The sequence below is a fragment of the Cervus elaphus genome, chromosome 4 (genome assembly GCF_910594005.1).
Source record: "Cervus elaphus chromosome 4, mCerEla1.1, whole genome shotgun sequence".
NCBI classification, from domain to species: Eukaryota; Metazoa; Chordata; class Mammalia; order Artiodactyla; family Cervidae; genus Cervus; species Cervus elaphus.
Window position 1 is genome coordinate 18,627,252 of NC_057818.1, and position 13,904 is coordinate 18,641,155.

Below are 13,904 nucleotides of genomic sequence, written 5' to 3' on the forward strand. Positions count from 1 at the left end.
ATGAGATCCTTGCTGAGTATAGTAATCTAGGTTGTAGGTTTTTCTCTTTCATCACTTTAAGTATTTCCTGCCATTCCCTTCTGGCCTGAAAAGTTTCTATTGAAAGATCAGCTGTTAACCTTATGGGGATCCCCTTGTGTGTTATTTGTTGCTTTTCCCTTGCTGCTTCTAATATTTGCTCTTTGTGTTTGATCTTCATTAATTTGATTAATATGTGTCTTAAGGTGTTTTTGCCTTGGGCTTATCCTGTTTGGGACTCTCTGGGTTTCTTGGACTTGGGTGGCCATTTCCTTCCCCATTGTAGGGAAGTTTTCAACTATTATCTCCTCAAGTATTTTCTCAGGCCCTTTCTTTTTGTCTTCTTCTTCTGGGACTCCTATGATTTGAAGGTGGTGTGGTGTTCCCATCTCTATTAGAATTTTCCACGGTTTGTGGTGATCCACACAGTCAAAAGCTTTGGCAGAGTCAATAAAGCAGGAATAGATGTTTTTCTGGAACTCTTCTGTTTATTTGATGATCTATCAGATATTGGCAATTTGATCTCTGGTTCCCCTGCCTTTTCTAAAACCAGCTTGAACATCTGAAAGTTCACGGTTCATGTATTGCTGAAGCCTGGCTTTGAGAATTTTGAGCATTACTTTAGTAGCATGTGAGATGAGTGCAATTGTGCGGTAGTTTGAGTGTTCTTTGGCATTGCCTTTCTTTGGGATTGGAATGAAAACTGACCTTTTCCAGTCTTGTGGCCACTGCTGAGTTTTCCAAGTTTGCTGGCATATTGATTGCAGCACTTTCACAGCATCATCTTTTAGGATTTGAGATAGCTCAAGTGGAATTCCATCACCTCCACTAGGTGATAATAGTAAATATATATCTAGGAATTTCTCTGGAGCTGTTGTGGGCAGTAAGGGGTCAGTTCAGTTTCAGATAGTTCCTTGTTCCAGCTTGAACTTGTTCTCAAGGTCTATAGGCCCCATCCAATGCTTAGTCAATGTTAATTACAGGGTTTTAATCTGTTACACCTGTCACTTCCAGAGTGGTTCCCTCTTCTTTGTTTATTTTGGCTTCCTCTGTTTCTAAGTCTCTTCAGTGTCTAATTTCCGCCCTGACACTAGGGGGCAAAGCTGGTCACTCATTTATGCTCACTTGTTCAGTTGTGTTGTGGGGAGGGCGGAACACTGCGAACAAATATCACTGGTGTGTGTGGGGAGTGCTCGTGGTGTATGGACCACACGGTGTTTGCCGCCACTCACAGTGTTTCTGGGTCTACACTGCTCAGGCTCCAGGGTGCTCTGCAGGGGCACTGTCCAAAGCGGGCCCTGCGTTTTGTGCACTTCCCAGGTCCAAGCTGCTCAGGTTTAGGTTCTCGGGACTCAGTTGGGCGTGCGTTTTGTGCCCTTCCCAGGTCAGAGAGGCTCAGGCGACCAGGTGCTTGGTGAGTGCACTGTCCCAGGCAGGCTGTGCATCTTAATCACCTCCCCATTCCCGGCCACTTGGTTTCACAGGTGTGCTGCGAGAGCACCGTCTCAGGCATGCCGTGTATCTTCTCTGGGGAGCTTGTCTCAGGCTGTGGCTCTCCTGGCAGATGTAAACTGACCAGGATCCCAGGAAGATGCGGTTAGCAACTGGGAGCCTGCTCAGTTTGGTGGAGGATGTTGGTCTTTAGGGTCAAGATTGCAGCAGCCCCTTGCCTTCTGGTTCTCGCTGTTGCCTGCCTGCCTCTCTGCCTTTGGTGGGGGTGGGGGAGGGTGGCCCAACTAGCTCTCCTTTGGGGTTCGCTCAATCCTTTGTTCTGTGAGCAGGCCAGGCTGTGAGTTAGAGCAGTAAGAGGAGTAAGCCGCAGTTCTTGCCTAGAGTTTGTGTCTAGGCAAGGAGCAGGACAAGACAATGGCAGGAAAAGAGACAATCTGACATGGGACTGGGCCACTCACTAGCTGTGTGATGTTGGGTAAGTTACTTGACCTGTCTCTTCACCATGTTTCCTTACCTGCAGCATGGGATTGTTGTGAGTACATACTGCTGTGGTGGAGAAGGGAATGCAATCCACTCCAGTATTCTTGCCTGGAGAATCTCAAGGACAGAGGAGCCTTGTGGGCTGCAGTCCATGGGGTTGCAAAGAGTCGGACATGACTGAGTGATTAAAACTAACACTACTGCTACTGCTGTGGACTCAATTGTATCCCTTCGAATGCATATGCTGAGGCTCTACCCCCCACTATGGTTGTGTCTGGAGAGAGTTTTCAGGAGGTGATTAAGGTTAAATGAGGTCATAAAGGTGGAACCCTGATCTAGTAGTATTAGTATGCCTATAAAAAGAGACATCAAAGAGTTCACACACTGTCCATCTCTATCTCTGCCTAGTTCCCTCTTTTTTGTCTCTGCCCCTCTCTCTTGGTTTGTCATCTTTCTTTTTTATCTATATGAAGGCACAGAGAGAAAGTGGAAGCTAGGAAGAGAGCCCTCACCAGGAACTGAATCCTGCTGGATACTTGATCTTGGATTTTCCAGCCTCCAGAACTGTAAGGAAATAAATCTGTGTAAAGCCACTTAGTCTGTGGTATTCTGTCATGGCAAAATGAGAAGCTAAGCCCAAGCTAAGACATACACAATGCAGGCACTATCTGCATAACTAGGTACATCATCTCATTTAAGCCTTACAGCCAGCCCCAGGAGGCAGATTCTATTAACATTCCCATTTTACAGATTAGGAAAATAATAGTAGTAGCTACCATTTTTGAGCACTTATTAAATTTCTGGTGCTGTTCTTAGCACTTGCACTTGTTTTCTAAATGAATGCTCTCAGTTCAGTTCAGTCACTCATTCCAACTCTTTACAACTCCATGGACTGCAGTACGCCAGGCCTCCTTGTCCGTCACCAACTCCTGGAGCTTGCTCAAACTCATGTTCATCAAGTTGGTGATGCCATCCAACCATCTCATCCTCTGTCATCCCCTTCTCCTCCTGCCTTCAATCTTTCCCAGCATCAGGGTCTTTTCCAATGAGTCAGTTCTTCGCATCAGATGGCCAAGTACTGGAGGTTCAGTTTCAGCCTCAGTCCTTCTAATGAATATTGAGTACTGATTTTCTTTAGGAAGGACTGGCTGGATCTCCTTGCAGTCCAAGGGACTCTCAAGTGTCTTCTCCAACACCAGAGTTGAAAAGCATCAATTGAATGCTCTGTATACACCCAAAAGATATTATTATTCTCATATTACAGAAGAAGGCACCTAGGTTTATAGAATTAAGGAATGTGTTCAAGGCCACAGAGCTGGATGTGGTAAAGCTGGGATTCACATCCAGGGTGTTTCAAGTCCCCGTAAGACAGGTCCCAGAGCCAAGAAGGGGTGTAGCCACTGATTTCAGAGCCATTGTGTTAGTCTGTGTCCCCAAGGCTTCTCACGCATAAAAAGGATGGCCCTTCCCTCCTCCCTCCCCTCAGGAATCACGGCAGTGACTCATAATTGTCAAGTGTTACAACCAGTGATTCAGAGTTTTCTTTCCAAGCCACACGCAGGCCCTCTAAAACCTCCATGGGAAGAGCATCATTACAGCTGCCCTTCGCAATGATAGTCTCAAGGAGAAAACCTGTTTCCTCACAGGCTCTTCCTCACTGTCTCTCTCTCTCTCTTAAAAAAGAAAAGAATTTCCTCTCTAATAGTCAAACTAGATAAGCATGTTAAGCCCCGAATAGAAGATTATTAAAGCAGTCCCATAGTCAGTCTTCTAGCTCACAATCTAATTAGCAGGAAGAGGCCCCTTGGAGCCTATACCAGAGAAATCTCCTAAGGCCCCAGAAAGTTGTCTAATGAGAGAAAATGGAACCATCGGATGGAAGGGAGAGGCTTGTGTTTGTGTGTCTGTGGGAGGGAGAAGACTTCAGCTCCTGTGTATACCTCAGTAATCACTTCCCCGGCACCCCTGGCCAGAAAACGAAAAATGTAATCACAAGGCTCTCAGCTAACACAGCCTGGGCAGTTGTCACCCTGGAGCCTGGTATAGAGGACACCTCCTAGGGTTTTTCAGAGAGAGGAAGATTGGTTTTCTTTTGAGCTACTGCAAGCCCCAGGTAGCCAGCTTCTTCTCACCACCTTAATAGACCAGAGAGGAAGAAGCAGACTAAAAATAACCTGTGATTGTGTTAGGGAGGCCTCTTACTCTCAGAGAGCCGGAGAGTCGTAAGTGACCTGTGAGAGAGGATGGGCGGGTCAATCAAGTATTCTCTGAGTCACTGCTCTGTGCTCCAAGAACAGCAGGAAACGGAGCCCACCTCTGAGGCCTTTGTAACTCCATCACTGAGTTCAATCACGCGACCATTTGCTCCCTCAAGTATTGACTGGGAGTTCAACTGTGAAGTGGGCACTGTGTTAGGCACTGAGATATGGAGCAAAACAAGCCCTTCCAGTTCTGGAACCAGAGACAGACAACATAAGGAAAATGAACCAGATAAAAGGAGGGCATGAGAAGTGTGCTGTGTAGGGAACTAAAGTGGAGTTTGCATGACAGAGTGTGCACAGGAATTTGTGATGTGCTACATCTCTCTCCCTTCAGGGCTGAGGCACTTGTTCAGCAACCTGGGGCTCTGTGGGCTTAGATGTTCTGGTTCCCAGAGGGGGATATTGCCAACAGGGAGCCACGGCAAGAGTCCCATACACCTCAAGCTGTGGTTGCTGCCTCGTCACTTCAGCTCCTGATAATGGACTCTGATCATCAGTAGGAGGCGGGCTGCTATTAAATAGTAGAGGCAGGGAAGAATGTATTTGTTATCCAGGTTATCCATAGGGGCACCTCTTGCCCAATTTTGTGAGTAGATGAGTAAATGCAGCAGCTAAGGCCCCAGAAGGGCATGATGATGGCAGCTCAGACCTGTCATGAGGTAACTTCACTATACTTGTTCTGAGCGGCAAGGGAATCCAGAATAAGTCGAAGAGGGTGACCCAGAGGGCAGCAGGGATGGTGTGGTCTCAGTTAATCCCATAAATCTTCTCTTGGAAATTTGGCCCTACCCCCCCAAAAGAAACCAACCAGAATCCTAGGGAAGCTGTCCACAGAACTGAGCAAATGGAGGAAGCAGATCTGAGCAGCACAATAAATCGAATGTAGCAGATGCTATCATGTGCCACTAACACACCCTCTGTAGGATACAAGCTCCTATTTCCCAGTTGCTGGGAGTTGCTAGCTGATAGCTCTCAGCAGAATCACTCTCTGGAAACACCTCCAAGAGAGAGCTGCCTTTCCCAAGGTCATGTCTCCTTCACGAGGATAGCTTGTATCTTAGGACCAGCAGGGCAGAAGTACAAAGCCCAGGCCCCTTGGCTCAGCTCTAGGGCTCCCAGGCTCTAGAGGTCTTTGTTGTGAGGGTCACTTGAGACTTTGTTGTGAACACATCTCAGCTTAACTCCTCCTTCTGCTTTGTCCTATTTTCTTCACCCCCAACAAGTGCTGGTTCCAAGGGAGGCCCCATAAACTTTTTGCAAAGAAGTCTTCAACTCAGAGTCTGTTTCCTAGAGAATCCACCCCAAGACAGTGAGTGACTGATGGAGGAGAATTAAGTTATACAGTGTTGCCAGAAGATCTCTCTGAAAGGGTAACATTTTAGCCAAGTCCTGAATAATGTGTCTGTGTATAGGTGGTGGACTCAGCTTTGAGAATATGCCTGGGGAAAATATCTCTGGAGTAGAGGGTAGTTAGTATTGTTACAAAGTCTGTGATATGGGGAAAATCTTGATGTATTAAAGGAATAGAATGAAGGCCTGTGGGGCTTGAAGGTAGTGGTGGAGAAGGCAATGAAAGAGAAGGTAATAGGGCCAGGTCTTACAGGGCCTTACATGTTTCAGTGAGGAGTTTGGGTTTTATTCTAAGGGTGATGAGAAATCATCAGAGGGAGTCACAGAGAGGAATGAAAGGATCCAATTTACATTTTAAAAAGATCACTCTGGCTACTCTGAATTCAATTTCATCAGGAAGACAAGACTAACTGACACGGAAAATTAGAGAATAACCTCAAAGCAATATGATTCTGTGTCTATAAAGGGAATGTCTCAAGCTCTTTAACATGAGTGTCTCTCATATTCATTGAATATTCATTTAACAATAAGAATAGTTGAACAGCTATTATATACCAGTTGCTATACTTGGTTCAGAGATACAGCAAATAAACAATATAAATAATATCCTGAACCTCATGGACATAGTGAACAAACTTGTATTCACAGTGAACAAACTTGAATAAAGTGCTTAATTGGATGTCACAGAGATCAAGCAAGTCACTGGGAATGCCATATGAGGGAAGACTTCATGGAGATGTGACTTGGATTAGGTGGGGAAATGAGTAGGGAGCACCCAGGACAGATAGAAGAAACTAATATGGCAACAGTGGTGAGCATGATAACACTATCAACAGTTACCATCTATTGAGTACTTACTATAGGCCAGGCATCATGTTAAGAATTTAGTATCTTTTATTTATTTATTGGCTGCAGAGTAAGGCATGTGGAATCTTAGTTCCCTGACCAAGGATGGATCCTATGTCCCTTGCATTGGAATCACAGAGTCTTAACTGCTGGACCACCAAGGAAACCCCTAGTCTTTTATATTGTGTAATCTTCAGGAATACCATATTGAATAAGCAATAATTTTCTCCTATTTTACAGATGATGAAACTGAGACTCCTGAAAATATTTGTTCAAGGTCACGTATTTAGAAAGAGGTCAATCTGTATTTCACTTCATGTCTGATTAATTCTAAAACTAAATCCTATGCCCTTAAGAGAATCCTAATTGAGCAAAAGTGGGCCTCTGGTTTTACATTTTCTGGTGTATACCTCTGGTTATACACCACCCTGTTCAGGATGAGTTCTGTGGCAAGACTTGCTTCTCTTCTGTTGTGTGGATATAACTTTTGACTCAGTGTTTCCTTTTCTGCCTATGACTCTTTCCTTACCCTCTATCCCGTCTCTCATTTGGCAGAGACTGCTAAACGGTCACAAATATCTGTTTTCTTCTCTTTATGGCACATGGTTTAGTGTATTTCCCAACATCTCTCACAGTTATATGTAGTAATGTGACTGAATTCTGGCCAATGGAGCATGAATGGAAGTGACGTGTGGAACTCCTAGGTCTGTGCTCCAAATCTCCCTCTCCTAATTCTTACCTGTTTCTCTTTCTGGATGTCTTGGGAGCCACTCATTGAAGATATCAAAGCCAATCTTAGCTTGTGTCTTTGAATAACTGTGAGGAGAAGCGCCCACTCTCTGACCTAGATTGCAGTGTTTTATTTATCTGAAATAAAATAGGCCACTTATTTCTATTTTATCTAGTAGAAATAAAATTCTATTGTGTTGAATCATGGCATGATTATAACATATTTGTTACTGCAGCCGCACCCACACACCTGCTTTCTGTCATTGCTTCTGAGGATCTAAATTTCTTTTCAAAGATCATTCCAGACTTTTTTCTCCCAAGATGTTGGTTATTCTAACGGTAATTTGGGCCATTATAATAAAAACGAGTTAAGCCAAGGAGACTACAGATAAAAATAAAAGAGTGAATGAACATTCAATATTTGTTCTAGTTTAGTGATGATATGATAGTGGGACACAGGGGCATGGAACAAGGGACAAATAGACAGAGAAAGAAGAGAGATATGAGGAAGAAAGAGAAGAGGAAATAGAAAAGTGAGAGAGAAGACATGGAAGAAAGGACACAGAATCAAGAGGAGAGAGGAAACAGGCAAGGATAAAGAGATGAAAAAGAGTAGATTAAAAAGCCTGAGGGGGGAAAATTAAAATAAAGTTACTCTTAAAGGTCCAAGAAGATAAGGCTCTCCCAGCATGACTTCCCCAGGAACTCATGACACTCAACTTCTGATACTGAAAGATGGTTCTTTCCTGGTATGGGACTGCATATCTAGTGGACCAAGCTGTTACCCTCCCACACCTGCAAATGTTCCTGAATAGATATTGTGCTCTACTGAGCTTTGGTTTTTGTGTCAAGCCTGAGATTAGCTCCCAGTCAGCTCTTAAGGAAGTAGTTTCCTCCTGGCAGGTGAAACAGAAGAAGGATAAAGGTTACATCAGCAGGAATCAACCAGAGCTTCAGCAACTTTACATTGAGAAAGCAGTAGATGGGAGTTAATTAGGCTTGATGTCTTTTCCACTTCTACCTCCCATCTTCTTTTTCCTGAATAGTTTGAAAATGGATTACAAAGAAAATTAGAGTGATTCTCAGGACAGCTAAAGGGGTCGCAGGTCGGTTAGGAGAAAAGTCTCCTGGAAGCAGTTTCGTTCTAACAGAACTGTTAAAAGTCAGACGTTTGTCAGGACCATGGACAGCACCAGGATGGCCTGTGGGAGGTCCTTGGAGGTGCCCATGGAGGTGGCTTTAGTAACATGAGCCCAGAAACTCCTGGAGAGCTGACTCCTACCGCCTTCCACCTTATTTAATTATGCAATGGTCAGCAACCCTTACATTTTAATTAGGGAGTCACTGTAATGAAGCTATCCTGCTTCTGCCTGGGCAGGCCTTGCTCATTCTCTCCTTGCTCCGGAAGGGTCTTTTGTACTAATTGGCTATTTGGTACCTAGATCTTGACAGTATGAGATAGGTAGTGATCCCCTTGCTTTCCTTCTAATGCATTCTCTGGTCTCTTTGCCCTCCTCCGTTTTGATTTGCCTAATTAGTGCTAATAATTTAAAAGCTGCATAGCCCTCCTTTGATCCTGCTGTCGATGGCAGACAGAAGCATTCCATTAGCAGATATTAAATAGCACTAATATGTGGTGACACACGGTTGGAGCTGGCTTGCACACAGTTCCAGCCTGGGATCCTGGAGCTGCCTTACACACACACACACACACACACACACACACACACACACACACACACACTCACCTCATTCATTTTATTCCTGGAGAAAAAGTCATTCTAGGCAGTAGCACAGCTTAGAGTGCTGTTTGAGGCCCCTTTTATCGTGGGCTGGCCTTGAAAACCACATGATTTATTCCACATTTCAGGATTTTAATGATTAATTCATGAATGTATCTGCAAGAATGCCAAGGTCTCCTATAATGAAAGCCCTTTTTTCGCCTAAAGTTGTTTGTTTTCATTTCAAATCAAAGCAATCTGTCTTGAGCATTCATTTCTCTCCCTCTTCTCTCCTTTCACCCTGAAAAGGGGGGGAAAAAACCAGAGCTCATTTCATTGGGGTCCTGATAACATTTTGACAAGTAATTGAATTCATTTACATTTATCAAAATAAACAGTTACATCTTCCATCTTCTCTCTGTTTAGACGGATGGGTCTCTCACATCCAACAGGCATCAGTAAGCTCGAGGTCATGTGTATGTGTTCTCAGGTATTCTGACATTTTTTCTGGAATGTAAAGGGGGTGCTCAGATTGAAGGATCCTGAGTGAGTTCTCAGCAGGATAGAACCTCCTAGAACCTAGGAGGGCAAGTAGTGTAGCTCTCAGTTTGCCCTGGACTTATAAACCGTAAACCATAAACCAGTAGGATTCCATGGTTAAGAATATTTGTTCTGGAATTGAATTGATTGGGTTGTAATCCTAGTATCATCAATTTCCCATAAAGTGTGTGACTTTAGGCAAGTTACTTACAATAGTAGTAGCTACATCATAAAGCTGTTATGATGATTAAATGAGATAATACAGTATAATGCAAAATGCTTGGCATAGCAGCTGACACATAATAAGTGCTTTAGAATGTTAGGGATAATGATGAAGAAGATGATGGTGGTGGTGGTGGCGCTTGAAGAGCATGAGATTCTGTTGGTGAGCTTTTATGTTCTGTGCAAGATGAGCTGGTGACTCTATTGTTGTAAAATTCAGATAAACTCTGATGCCTTGGAACACTGAAGTTAACTTAAAAAAAAATTCCTGCCTTTAAGACTGTTCCTGAGAGACTTCTTCATTTTTAAGGAGTTACTATGTTTTTCTAAATAGCTTCATTACCTTAAATGCTGGTGTTTTACAGCCTTAAAGACAAGCAAAATAGTCTGGAAGTGTGCAATAAGAGTGGGCAATCAGAACAAATGCTTGATTCTACATGAAGAACCAGTTCTGCTCAGTCACTGCATCCTGGGCTAAAGCAGACTGACCTCTTTGAACCTGGGGGGCAGGCAGTCACAGTAAGGAATGGAATTCAGGATCCCTAGGATTGCAAATAATGTCCTTTTGGTGGCCCTATTAGTTTTTTGAATTAATAAACTATTTTTTTAAAGAGAAATTTTAAGTTCACAAAAAAAATGAGTGCAAAGTAGAGTTTCCATATACCTTTTATCCATACCCAAACTCTCCCATTATCTACATTCTGTACCAGAGTGGTATCTTTGTCAAACTTGATGAAACTTTATTGATCAATCCTTAGCACCCAAAGTTAATAGTTTACATTAAGGTTCACTATTGGGTTTAGACAAATGTATAATGGCATGTATCCACCATTATATTATACAGATATTTTCCCTGCCATAAAAAGCTTCCATGCTCTGCCTATTCATCCCTCCCTTCCTCCTACCTAACCCTTGGCAACCACTAATCTTTTTAATCTCTTCATTGTTTTTCCCTTTCCAGAAAGTCATGTAGTTGGAATCAGACAGTGTGTAGCCTTTTCAGACTGACTTCTTTCACTTAGAAATATACATTTAAATTTCCTCCACGTCTTTTCATGGTTTAATCACTCATCTCATCTTTTTCTTTCTTTTAGCAGTTAATAATCTTCTATTGTCTGGATGTACCACAGTTTATTTAATCTGAGGACATCTTGGTTGCTCCCAAGTTTTGGCAACTATGAATAAAGCTGCTATAAACTTCCATGTAGGGATTCCCACATGGCTCAGTGGTAAAGAATCTGCCTGCCAATGCAGGAGATGCAAGAGATGTGGGTTTGATCCCTGGGCCTGGTAGATCCCCTGGAGAAGGAAATGGTTATCCACTCCAGTATTCTTGCCAGGAAAATCTCAGGGATAGAGGAGCTGGCAGACTATAGTCCCTGGGGTCACAAAAAGTCGGGCACGACTGAAAGCATGCAGAACTCCCAAGTGCAAATTTTGGGTGGATGTAAGTTTTCAACTCATTTGAGTAAATGCCACAGAGCGTGATCACTGGATCTTATGATAAGAGTATGTTTAATTTTAAAAGGAATAGTCAAACTGTCTTCTGAAGTGAGTGCACTATTTTTGCATTCCACCAGGAAATATGAGAGGTCTTGTTGCTCCTCATCCTTGTCAGCATCTGGTGGTTTCAGCGTTCTCAATTCTGGCCATTTTAGTAAGTGTGTAGTGGTGTCTCATTATTTTGAAAATTTTCAATTCCATAATGATGTGTGATGTAGAGCATCTTTCATATGCTTACTTTCCATTTATATATTTTCTTTGGTAAGATGTCTGCTAAAGTCTGGCTCATTTATAATTGCATTATTTTCTTTTTGTTGAGCTTTAAGAGTTCTTTGTGTTTCCAGGATAAGTTTTTTTTTTTATCAGATGTTTTGTCTGAAAATATTTTCTCCCAGACTGGCTGGTCTTCTTTTATGCTCTGGACTTGTCTTTCACAGAGCAGAAGTTTTTAATTTTAATGAAGTTCAGCTTACCATTTCTTTCATGGACTGTGCCTTTGGTGTTGGGTCTAAAATGTCTTTGCCATACTCAAGATCACCTAGGTTTTCTCCTGTGTTCTCTTCTAGGAGTTTTGTATTTTACATTTAGGTCTGTCATCCACTTGAGTTAATTTCAGTGAAAGGTATAAGGTCTGTGTCTGCAGCCATTTTTATGTATATGGATATCCAATTATTCCAGCACTGTTTGTTGAAAAGACTACCTTTGCTCCATTGCATTGCTTTCACTCCTTTGTCAGAGATTAGTTGGCTGCTGTTACTTGGCAGCCTGGGTGGGAGGGGAGTTTGGGGGAGAATGGATACATGTATATGTATGGTTGAGTCCCTTCACTCTTCACCTGAAACTATCACAGCATTATTAATTGGTTATACACCAATACAAAATAAAAAGGTAAAAAAAAAAAGATTTGTTGAGTATGTTTATGTGGGTCATTTCTGAGATTTCCATTTCTGAGATGTTCCATTGATCTATTTTTCTATTTTCTCACCAATTTCACACTGCCTTGATTGCTGTAACTTTGTAATAAATATTAAAGTTGGGTAGCGTCAGTCACTTGATTTTGTTCTCCTTCAATACTGACTTGCTTTTTCATATAAAATTAAGAATCAGTTTGTTGGTGTCCACGAAATGACTTGCTAGGGTTTTGACTGATATTGTAGTGAATATATAGATTAATTTGGGAGTAACTAATATGTTGAGTCTTCTGGTCCATGGACCTGGAACATCCCTTTATTTATGTAGTTCTGCTTTAATTTCATTTATCAGAATTTTGTAGTTTTCCTTGTTTAGATATTCTACATATTTTGTCAGATTTATACATGGCATTTCATTTCGGTTGATGCTAATGAAATGGCAATTTTTTAAAAAAATGATTTTATTTACTTTTAAATTTTTGGCTGCACTGAGTCTGTTGCTTTGCGTGAGCTTTCTACAGTTGTGAGGAGGGGGCTACTCTTCCTTGCAGTGCTTGGGCTTCTCATTGCAGTGGCTTCTCTTGCGGAACACAGGTTCTAGGCATGCAGGCTTCAGTAGCTGTGGTGTGTGGGCTCTTGGGAGTGGGGGTTTCAATAGTTGGGCACAGGCTCAGTAGTTGTGGCCATGGCCTTAGTTACCCTGTGGCAGGTGGAATCTCCTGGACCACGGATTAAATCTGTGTACCCTGCATTGGCAGGCAGATTTTTATCTACTGCACCACCAGAGAAATCCTGGAAATATGTTTTTAATTTCAAATTCCACTTGCTCATTGCTGGTATTATAGGAACACAATTAGTTTTATGCTAACCTTGTGTCCAGAAACTTAGTTATAATCACTTATTAGTTCAAGGAAGTTTCTTTTTTTATTTTGGTTATTGAATGTTTTGAATTTTCCACCTAGTTGATTGCCATCTGTGAACAAAGACAGCTTTATTTCTTTCTTCCCAATCTGTGTACCTTTTGTTTCCTTTTCTTGTCTTATTGCAGTACCAGGACTTCCAGTATGTTGTGGAAAAGCAGTCATGATAGGATATATTCTTGCTTTGTTCCTTATATTAGTGGGAGAGTTTCAAGTTTCTCATCACTAAGTATGATGTTAGCTGTAGGTTTTTGTAGGTATTCTTTGTCAAGTTAAGAAAGTTTCCTTTTAGTCCTAGTTTTCTCAGCATTTTTACCATAAGTTTATGTTTCTGCTGCTGCTGCTAAGTCGCTTCAGTCGTGTCGGACTCTGTGCGACCCCATAGGCGGCAGCCCACCAGGCTCCCCCGTCCCTGGGATTCTTCAGGCGAAAACACCGGAGTGGGTTGCCATTTCTTTCTCCAATGTACGAAAGTGAAAAGTGAAAGTGAAGTCGCTCAGTCGTGTCCGACTTTTAGTGACCCCATGGACTGAAGCCTGCCAGGCTCCGCCTTCCATGGGATTATCCAGGCGAAAGAGTACTGGAGTGGGGTGCCATTGCCTTCTCCAGGTTGATGTTGAATTTTTGTCAAATGATTTTTTTGTATCTATTGATATGATCATGTGATTTTTCTTTTTAAGCTATTGTTGTAATAGATTACATTAATTAATTTTCTAATGTTGAACAATTCTTGCATATTTGGGATAAATCTCGCTGGATTCAGGTGTTTAATTCTTTTTGTTTGTTAGATTCAATTTGCCAATCTTTTGTTGAGGATTTACATCTAGGCTCATGAAAGAGATTGATCTTCAGATTTCCTATTATGTCTTTGTCTAGTGTCTTTTGATATTAGGTTAGTGTTGGCCTCATAGGATGAGTTAGGAAGTATTCCCCCTGTTTATATTTTCTGGA